The following is a 9,323-nucleotide window of genomic DNA, read 5'->3' as shown; positions in this document are numbered from 1 at the left end:
TGCTACCCAGGCTGGAGTGCAATGGCACGATCTCGGCTCACCGCAACCTCCGCCTCCTGGGTTCAGGCAATTCTCCTGCCTCAGCCTCCTGAGTAGCTGGGATTACAGGCACGCACCACCATGCCCAGCTAATGTTTTGTATTTTTAGTAGAGACGGGGTTTCACCATGTTGACCAGGATGGTCTTGATCTCTTGACCTTGTGATCCACCCGCCTCGGCCTCCCAAAGTGCTGGGATTACAGGCTTGAGCCACCGCACCCGGCCTCATCTTGAGTTTCTATCTCAACAAAAAAGCAGAAAATTAGCTGGGTGTGGTGGCTTACACCTATAGGCCAAGCTTTCAAGAGGATGAGGTGGGAGGATCCCTTGAGCCCAGGAGGTTGAGGCTGCAGTGAGCTATGATCATGCTACTGCATGCCAGCCTGGGCTGCTAAGTGTGACCCTGTCTCTGAAATAGAAAAAATAATTACAAAGAAAATGGAGAGAAAAAAATCACAGTTTCCTTATCAAACCCGGCTGCGTGCTGCTTTCTTGCCTCACACCACCGAGAGGTTTGTTGTCTGGGCTCTAAAAACAGTCCCATGTGCCTGCTCTCTGCTCTGCTTGGTGGCATCCGAGTGAAGACAGGGGTCACGCAGCAGAGGGACGTGCTGGTCGCAGGCTGCTTGGCGTCCCTGGTGACTCTCAGCGGCCTCACAGTGTTGGGTGGGGTGGGAGTGTGCCTCTCAGGCCCAGCCCCACAGCCTAGACTTTAAAGCAAACAAGTGGGACTGCTTCAAGTCTAGGGGCAGGGGGAGCTGGGAGCTATCAGATGCCATCTGAGCCTCCCTTTAGAAAGACCCTGGGTCCCCACTTCTCTGGAGATGAGTCCTGAGGAAGGGCCCCAAATGCAGACCTCCCTTTCCTGGTGCTCCAGTCCCTCCGCCATCATGGTTCAGGGCGCTGCGCCTGCACATGGCTTTGCTTTGTCAGAGCCTGGAGCAGATGCCAGGTGAGCACAAAGCCACACTGTACTCCCTGGCAGGCGCGAATGGACCCATGCAGCCGGCTGAGCCCCAGCTCAGCTCTGAGGGGCCCTGCACCAGTGGGTGCCTTCACAGGGCTCGAGGTCAGAGCTCCCTGCCCACCTGCTGCCTGCACACCCGGCAGACATGCCCTTTCTCCAAGCATGGAAACCCCTCCCACGGTCAGACTCAGACTGGCTGTCCTAATTTAGGGTTTGGAAAAATAAAGCTACTGAACACATGCCAGCATGTGCCCAAGACATCTGCAGGGAACAGGTTGTCTGTCACCTTCACGACTGTCCTGACCCCACTGCACAAACCTTCCTGATCTTCCATCCTCCTGATCAAAGCTCCTCCACGCTGAAACTGCTTCACTCAGGCCGGTGCTGGGGGGTGTGAATGAGTGCCCCAGAACACCACTGGAATGAAGCCTGTGCCACTAGACTTATCCTGTGAAGCTGGAAACGCATGCAGGGGAGTAAGGGACTTGCCTAAGATCACCCTGCAGAAGCAGGGGTTTGTAATGGAGAAGGGGTGTAAAGTGCTCCCAGAGCAAGGCCCCTCCTGCAGACACAGAGAAAGGCTTCCTGTGGGAGGTCTGATGGGGAAAGAGGTGCTCTCCAGGGCTGGAACAGGAAGGACGGCCTGGCAGGGTGACAGCAGGTGCAACTCTGCCGAGGCAGGAGACAGTGCTGCCTGCAGACAACGAGCCGGGCATGTGAGCGAGGAATTGGCTTCACTGATTCTGGAATTGGCTTCAGGAGGAACGCTAAGTCCCAAGCCCTTCTCCGAGAGGAGGAAACCCGGCCTCAGGGGGTTGTGCAGCCTGGCGAAGGCCCTGACTGTCGCCCAGGGACGGCCTCTCAGAAGCACAACCCAAGGCCCTGAGAAGTCACACGATGTGGCTGGCAGAAGTGGCAATCCCTCTCAGCAGGAAGCCCACTCCAGTGCTGAGTCACGCTGGTTCTGGCCAGTGATAAGGGCAGGAGGAAGGTGGCAGCCCAGCTGTGGTGACTGGTGACCTCTGCTTCCCAGGCCTCCAGCCTCCCTGGGTCCGCCCAGCTGCACACAGCCAGTGCACAGCCTTCCACAGGGCGTGGAACCTGGGGAGGCCACCGGCCTCCAACCCTCCCTGCCTCTCCCACTGCATGTCACTGGGCTGGGGCTCCTCTGTCCGCCATGGCCATGACAGAGCCTCAGGCACTCTCAGGATGAGGGCTGCGAGGGAGGAGTGTCGGAGCCACAAACTGCAGAGCTGCAGGATGTGTGCGGGGAGCTGGTGCTGGCTGAGGAGGGGTGCTGGAGGGGACGCATTTGCATTTTGAAGGAAGAAAGGTTTCTGAGAAGTGGAGACAGGTAGGAGGGGACTTCCGGCAGGAGGGAGACTTGGGCTTGGGCAGGCACCTTGGCCTTTGGGCAGCAGATGGAAGCTGGGGAGGGTGGCCCAGGGCAGCAGCAGGAGGGGAGGTCCGAGGCTTTTCCTGCTCCTTGGGCTGATTTTCCAGCTCCCAGCTGCCTGCCTCGCTCACTGTGGGGCCCTGCTGGCCCCTCAGCCTCCCTCTGACAGGCCTGGGTGAGCACTTGGGTGGGGGGAGCTGGGGGGGGGGGGGAGGGTGCTGGGAAGGGTGCACTAGATCTTCGGGTCCTCACTGAGGTCAGAAGGCTGAGGTCCCCGAGAGAAACTCTGCAGCAGGGTCTCACCTCCTGCATCTTCCCCAGCCGTAAGGCTCCTAGAGGGCACCCCTTCCAGACAGCAGCCCTGTGAGGGAGAGGAGGGCTGGGAGCTGAACAGAGGCAGAGGCAAGACCCTGGCCTGGGCAGGAAGGGCCGGGCAGCGCCAGCCTCCATGGGTGGGGCCACCCACCGTTAGGATCTCACTGGCCTCTGTCTGCCCTTAGTGGAGGAGTCAAGGCCAGGGCCGCTCTCGGGCAGCCCAGGCTCCGTTAGACTGGTGCTGAGATGGCAGGGGAGGGAAAGGATGGGCCTCCATGGCTGGGGAGTCCACCAAAACATCGTGGGGAGGCTGTGGTGCTAAACCAATTACCCCGACTCCTGGGTACATAGCCCTGGTCCCTCTGAGCTGATGCCTCCTCTGGGACTTCATAGAGGGTAGCCAGGGCCTCCTGGAAAGGTGACAGAAGTGGCAGCAGCCCTAGAACCCAAGCCATCAAGTAGCCCCCCTGCCCCCCTGGAGCCCTGCATCCTGCAGCCGTGCAGAGTGGGAGCCGGCCAGGGCCCAACCCCTGCAAAGCACTCTCAGCTTCGTTTCCTTGCTGGTGCCCCCCTCCTGTAGGCAGTGATGGGGACGACTTCTGCCCAGGGTGGCTTCAAGGCACTGGGAAGTGACGGAGGGGGTGGCACAGTGTGGGTGGCACCAGCAGTGGGCTGGGTGGCATCAGGAGGTGGGTTCTTGGGTTCTCACCTGGAGCTGCCACTGGCTCACAGGCTGGCCTGGGATCCATCTCGCCTCCCTCCACTGGTACCCACCATGGATGGGAATTTCAGGCCCAGTCCCCTGGAGCCTCCTGTGACCCTCTAGGCTGTGGCACCTGAGAGGTTGGGAGTAACAGTCCAAGCTGGGGACTCTGCTGGCAGTCTGTCTGAGCTCCACGGAAATGGGCACAGAAGGGACCATTTTCTCCCCACGTCAAAACAGGTGCTGCCTGGACCACCCAGCTCAGCCCTGAAGATGCACTGAGGCCCCAAACAGCTTTGCCTTGGAAAGAAAATGTAACTTAGGTTACTCATCTGTTTTACTCTCTAGAAGGGGAGGGAGGCAGGGAGGGACCCTGGATCCTGGGGCTCTGTTCTTTTAATGCAGAAGGGAGAAAAAGCTGATAAATTTAGGGTACGGCCAGTTGATTAGTTCCGCCAGTATTTCTTGAGCACCTTTTCTGGTGCAGTCTGTCCAGGCTTTGCATATAGAGGTGAACAGAGGACACCAGCTTCTGCCTGCAGGGAGCCCGCATGTTGATGAACTCACACTTTTGAAGACAGGCAAATATTCAGCTTATAACAAAAAGGTGGCATTGGACTATTCCATAAGCATTTACAAGTACACAGGGGGCGGAGGAAAGCCTCTGGCAGGCCCAGAACCCGGGAGGCCAGTGAGGCTCTCATCTCATACACAGAATATAAAGGGCACCCAAACTCGGTCATCAAGAGAAACATTATTTTAGTGCATTTGTTTTTTCGAGATGGACTCTTGCTCTGTCGCCCAGGCTGGAGTGCACTGGTGCGATCTCAGCTCACTGCAACCTCCGCCTCCCCGGTTCAGGCAATTCTCCTGCCTCAGCCTCCTGAGTGCTGGGACTATAGGCACCCACCACCATGCCCAGCTAATTTTTTTATTTTTAGTAGAGATGGGGTTTCACCATATTGGCCAGGCTGGTCTCGAACTCCTGACATTGTGATCCACCTGCCTTGGCCTCCCAAAGTGCTGGGATTACAGGAGTGAACTACTGTGCCTGGCTGCAATGTTTTTTTAAACTCAAATTTGACATAAAAATTCATGAGGAGCAAACATGAAAATTGTAAATGAGACAGGACTGATTGTTTTAAGACAGTGTGTTATTGTGCAATGTGAACAACAGCTTGTAATCAGTCTGTGGTTCCTTGTCAGGTGGCCGTCGAATCCCCTGGACAGGCTTGATGATGACAGAGGTTGGCGATGGCATGTGAACAGGTTGGGCAACTCAGGGCTTTCTATATAGTCAGGGCTTTTGACTGGAGAGCCTCTTTTTCTACTTGACTCAAATGTGGGAGGTATTTTGCTAAGTGTCTAGAGGAGCTCTGTCTTGTGTGGCCCAGCACGCACTGGCCTTCAGAAGAGCATCTCAGCGGGTTTCCAAGTGGGAGAAGAGTGGAAGATGTAGGAATACCATTCAGTTGACCCATCAAGTAGACAGAGAAAAATAAAAGAAACACAATTTTTTGAGACAGGGTCTGGCTCCATTGCCCAGGCTGGAGTACAGTAGCATGATCTCGGCTCACTGCAATCTCTGCCTCTTGGGCTCAAGCCATCCTTCTGCCTCAGCCTCCTGAGTAGCTGGGACCACAGGTATGTGCCACCATCCCTGGCTAATATTTTGTATTTTTGTAGAGATGGGGTTTCACTGTATTACTCAGGCTGGTCTTGAAATCCTGAGATCAAGCAATCTGCCTGCCTCTGCCTCCCAAAGGTGAGCCACTTCACCCGGCCTGAAAAAAAATTTTTTTAACAGTTTTATTGAGATATAATTTATATACTATACAACTGACCCATTTAAAATGCACATTTCAATGGTCTTCAGTATAGTCACAGAGTTGTGTACCTATGGCCATAATAAAGTTTGGGATATTTTCATCAGCCCCCGAGAGAAGCCACATACATCTAGAGTTACTTTCCACTTCTCTCCAACCCAGCTGGCCCTTCTTCCTCCAGCCCAGGAATCACCAATCTACTAGGAAAATGAAATCATTTTTGCATTGGAAGTTGGCTCTTTGCAGATCCTAGACCTGTCGCGGCAGTGTGACACAGGTGTGTGGCATCACGATGACCCTGCACGGCACCAGGAAAGCCTTAGCACACCCACACGGTCAGTTCTTGATGCTTTTCCTTTTAAGCACACATGCTCTATTTTATTTCAACTACTTTTTCATGGAAATTTTCTAAGATATGGTGAGAACTGCCCCAGTAGTCATTTTCCTCCTGTTCCTTAATAATAGGATCCCCAGGTTTTTGGAACTGCAAAGATCCCAGCTAAAGGCTTTGCACATAGAGGTGAATAGATTACACATTTCCTGGCCTCTTTGATAGGCTGTGTGATGACTTTCCGATGAGATGCGAGCAGGTGCTGTGTTGCAATTACCACCTCGTTAGCAGGATGGGGACAGCCCTTTCTCTTTTCTTCTTCCTTCCCCCTGGAATCAGGAGGTAAATGCTAGAGGTTTTGCAGCCATTCTGGGCCATGACGTGACTTTGGGAATAAAGCCCAGCAGAGAAACACAAGCTAAGAAGACCGGGTCCCCATCACTTGGAGCTGCCATTTTATTTCCAGACTGCCTCTGCACTACTTAAAATAAGGAAATTAATCAACTTTCCTGAGTTACAATTCAGATAAAAGAAAATGTACCTTTTTTTTTTTTTTTTTTTTTTTTTTTTGAGACAGAATCTCACTCTGTCGCCCAGGCTGGAGGGCAGTGGTACAATCTTGACTCACGGCAACCTCCGCCTCCTGGGTTCAAGAGATTCTCCTGCCTTAGCCTCCCAAGTAGCTGGGATTATAGGCACACACCACCACACCCAGCTAATTTTTGTATTTTTAGTGGAGACAGGGTTTCACCATGTTAGTCAGGTTGGTCTCGAACTTCTGACCTCGTGATCCACCTGCCTCACCCTCCCAAAGTGCTGGGATTACAGGCATGAGCCACTGTGCCTGGCCAAATGCACCCATTTTAAGAGTTTAATTCAGTAAGTTTCAATAAATGTTGACACCCACACAAATGCCATCTCCATTAAGATACAGAACATTCCCACCACTCACGCATGTTTCCTTGTACCCCCAGCAATCACTCTTCAGTGCTCCTCCCCAACCACACCTGCCGCAGGTAACCACCTAGCTGCTTTCTGTCCTATAGATTGATTTTGCCCTGGGCTACTTTTCCAAGAGAAAGAACTAAACGTCCATCTTGCTGAAGCCAATAATTTCCAGGCCTCTATTATTTGCAGCTGAGTCTAATGCAAAACTGATATCTATATCTTACGGCTTCAAATAGAGGCCCCGAAACACAGTGTGATATTTTCTTGATAACTCCAGACCATCGTTAGACACCCTGTGCTTTAGATCGGTTTCCTGGGAAACAGATTTGGAGATGAGATTTGCCAGCAGGAGGTTTAATATAGAGGGCCTTCAGGGACACACCTGTGTACTCAGTGTGGGGCCACAGGATGGGGCAGCTTCCATGGAGGGGGCTCTGCGGCTGGGGTAGACCTTCAGAGATGGCCTGGGCAGGGGCCTGAGCCTTGGTGTCCCCACACTGGCCAGTCATCAGAAGTGGGACAGGTGAACCTTAGCCTACGGCAGTACCCGGGGAGTGACTCAGCCATGAGCTGTCAGCAGCCAACACCCCCAGCCACTGAGGCAGGGAAAGTCTTGGCTCTGATGGGGGTGGGAGGTACATGGCCATGGCCATGACACCACGTGTGCTGCTGCTTTTCCCAGGGGCTACTTAGATGTGTGGGTGCTTCTGGAATCTGCCCTGCACCCCTCAGCAGCCACTCCCCACTCTCCTGCACCCCAGGCCCTGGCACCCATGAATCTACCATAGGCCTCCAGGACTCTGCCTGTCCATAGCCCCTGCTCTGTGCATGAAGTGTCTGATGGGCACATGCCTGGTGCTAGGTGGGTCCTGAAGCTGTGAGGGCAGCAGAGGCCTGGCATTGGGGTCAGGACCAGGAGTGTCAGGAGAGCTGAGCCTCCCAAGCCTCTGCTCAGCTTCCTCCGAGTTCTCCGTGTGCTCTTCCTGGATCCTCTCCCCGTATCACCGCCATGCCTGGGAGGCGGGGGTTTCAGATACCTCCTCTCTTCTGTCTCCTGAGCCACTCCTTGTTAGGGATGAGTGTCTCTATCGGTCATTTCTGACATCTTTCTACATCCGTGACTTTGGCAATGTGTCCCCTAGCCTGGTCCTTCTTCATGCTAAGCTCTACAGTGGCTTCTCTGGCCCTACTCGAAAGACCTGACATCTCACGTCCTTCTGAGCCACTGGCATTCTTCCGCCAGGAGCAGCCCACTGCCTCTCATTTCCGTCTTCATTTCTGCATGCTGCCTGAGGCTTCTCCGGAGCTCAGCCCCCGGGCTGTCTATCAGCCATCCCCTCCGTCCACAGCAAGAGGGTCCCCTGTACTTGGCTCCAGGCTATCTTCCCAAAGGCCAGCGTTCCTGGAACCTTGGCTGTTAGGAAGGCTGGACGTTGTCATAGAGCAGAATCCAGAGTTAACACGAGATGAAATCAGGGATAAGGGATGCTTTTTAAAAGCTATTTTTTAAATGAAAAATATTTTTAAATATAGAGGAGTACAGAGAACAATATATCAGACATATATATAATACGTATATATATATATATATACGTATTATATATATTTTGTTGTTGTTGTTTCCAAAAACAGTGTTTTTGGAAGCAATGCAATGTCAGGTGCAGGTGAAGTCTCCTTCCCATCATCCCAGACTCTCTCACCCACTCTGCCCCACGGGCAATCACTACCCGGAATGTGCATTCTGTCTGATACTTTTACTTTTACCACATTTTAATCTATTCAAACATTATATATATGTATATATATATATATATATATATATATATATTTTTTTTTTTTTTTTTTGAGACAGAGTCTCACTTGGTCACCCAGGCTAGAGTGCAGTGGTGGCATCTCAGCTCACTGCAAACTCCACCTCCTGAGTTCAAGTGATTTTTGTGCCTCAGCCTCCTAAATAGCTGGGACTACAGGCATGCACCACCACACATGGCCAATTTTGTATTTTTAGTAGAGATGGGGTTTCACCACATTGGCCAGGCTGGTCTCGAACTCCCAACCTCAGGTGATCTGCCTACCTTGGCCTCCCAAATTGCTGGGACAACAGGTGTGAGCCACCTTGTCCAGGCTAAATATGCATTATATTATGTTGTGTGTTTTAAATGCACATAAACAGTAACTTACTATATGTGTTCTATTCCTTGCTTTTTAAAATTCAACATCATTTTAGAGATTAATCCATATTGATTCACATGTCTAGCTAATTGGTTTTAACTGTGTTTAAGTAGTCTGTAGTAAGAATATCACATGCTAGGCTGGGTGCGGTGGCTCGCACCTGTAATCCCAGCACTGTGGGAGGCTGAGGTGGGCGAATCATGAGGTCAGGAGTTTGAGACCAGCCTGATAAATATGGTGAAACCCTCTCTCTATTAAAAATACAAAAACTAGCTGGGCATGGTGGTGTGTGCCTGTAATCCCAGCTTCTCAAGAGGCTGAGGCAGGAGAATCGCTTGAACCTGGAAGGTGAAGGTTGCAGTGAGCCAAGGTCGCACCCATGCATTCCAGCCTGGGTGATGGAGCAAGGCTCTGTCTCAAAAAAAAAAAAAAAAATGTTACATGCCGTATTTACTCCTTCCTCTATTGTTGGACATTTGGGCTGCTTTCAGTTCCATCGTACAGTGTCACAATGGTGTCTTTGCATGTGGCTTCTGGTTTCTGTAGGCGTTTCCTGAGGGTAGGTAACGAGAGGGAGCACCTCTTCAACTTTCCTAGATTTTACCAAATTGCTCTCCAAAGTTACA

This window comes from Sapajus apella, unplaced genomic scaffold (assembly GCF_009761245.1).
Source record: "Sapajus apella isolate SASKATOON/1434 unplaced genomic scaffold, GSC_monkey_1.0 scaffold31, whole genome shotgun sequence".
NCBI classification, from domain to species: Eukaryota; Metazoa; Chordata; class Mammalia; order Primates; family Cebidae; genus Sapajus; species Sapajus apella.
This window is presented reverse-complemented; position numbering follows the sequence as displayed.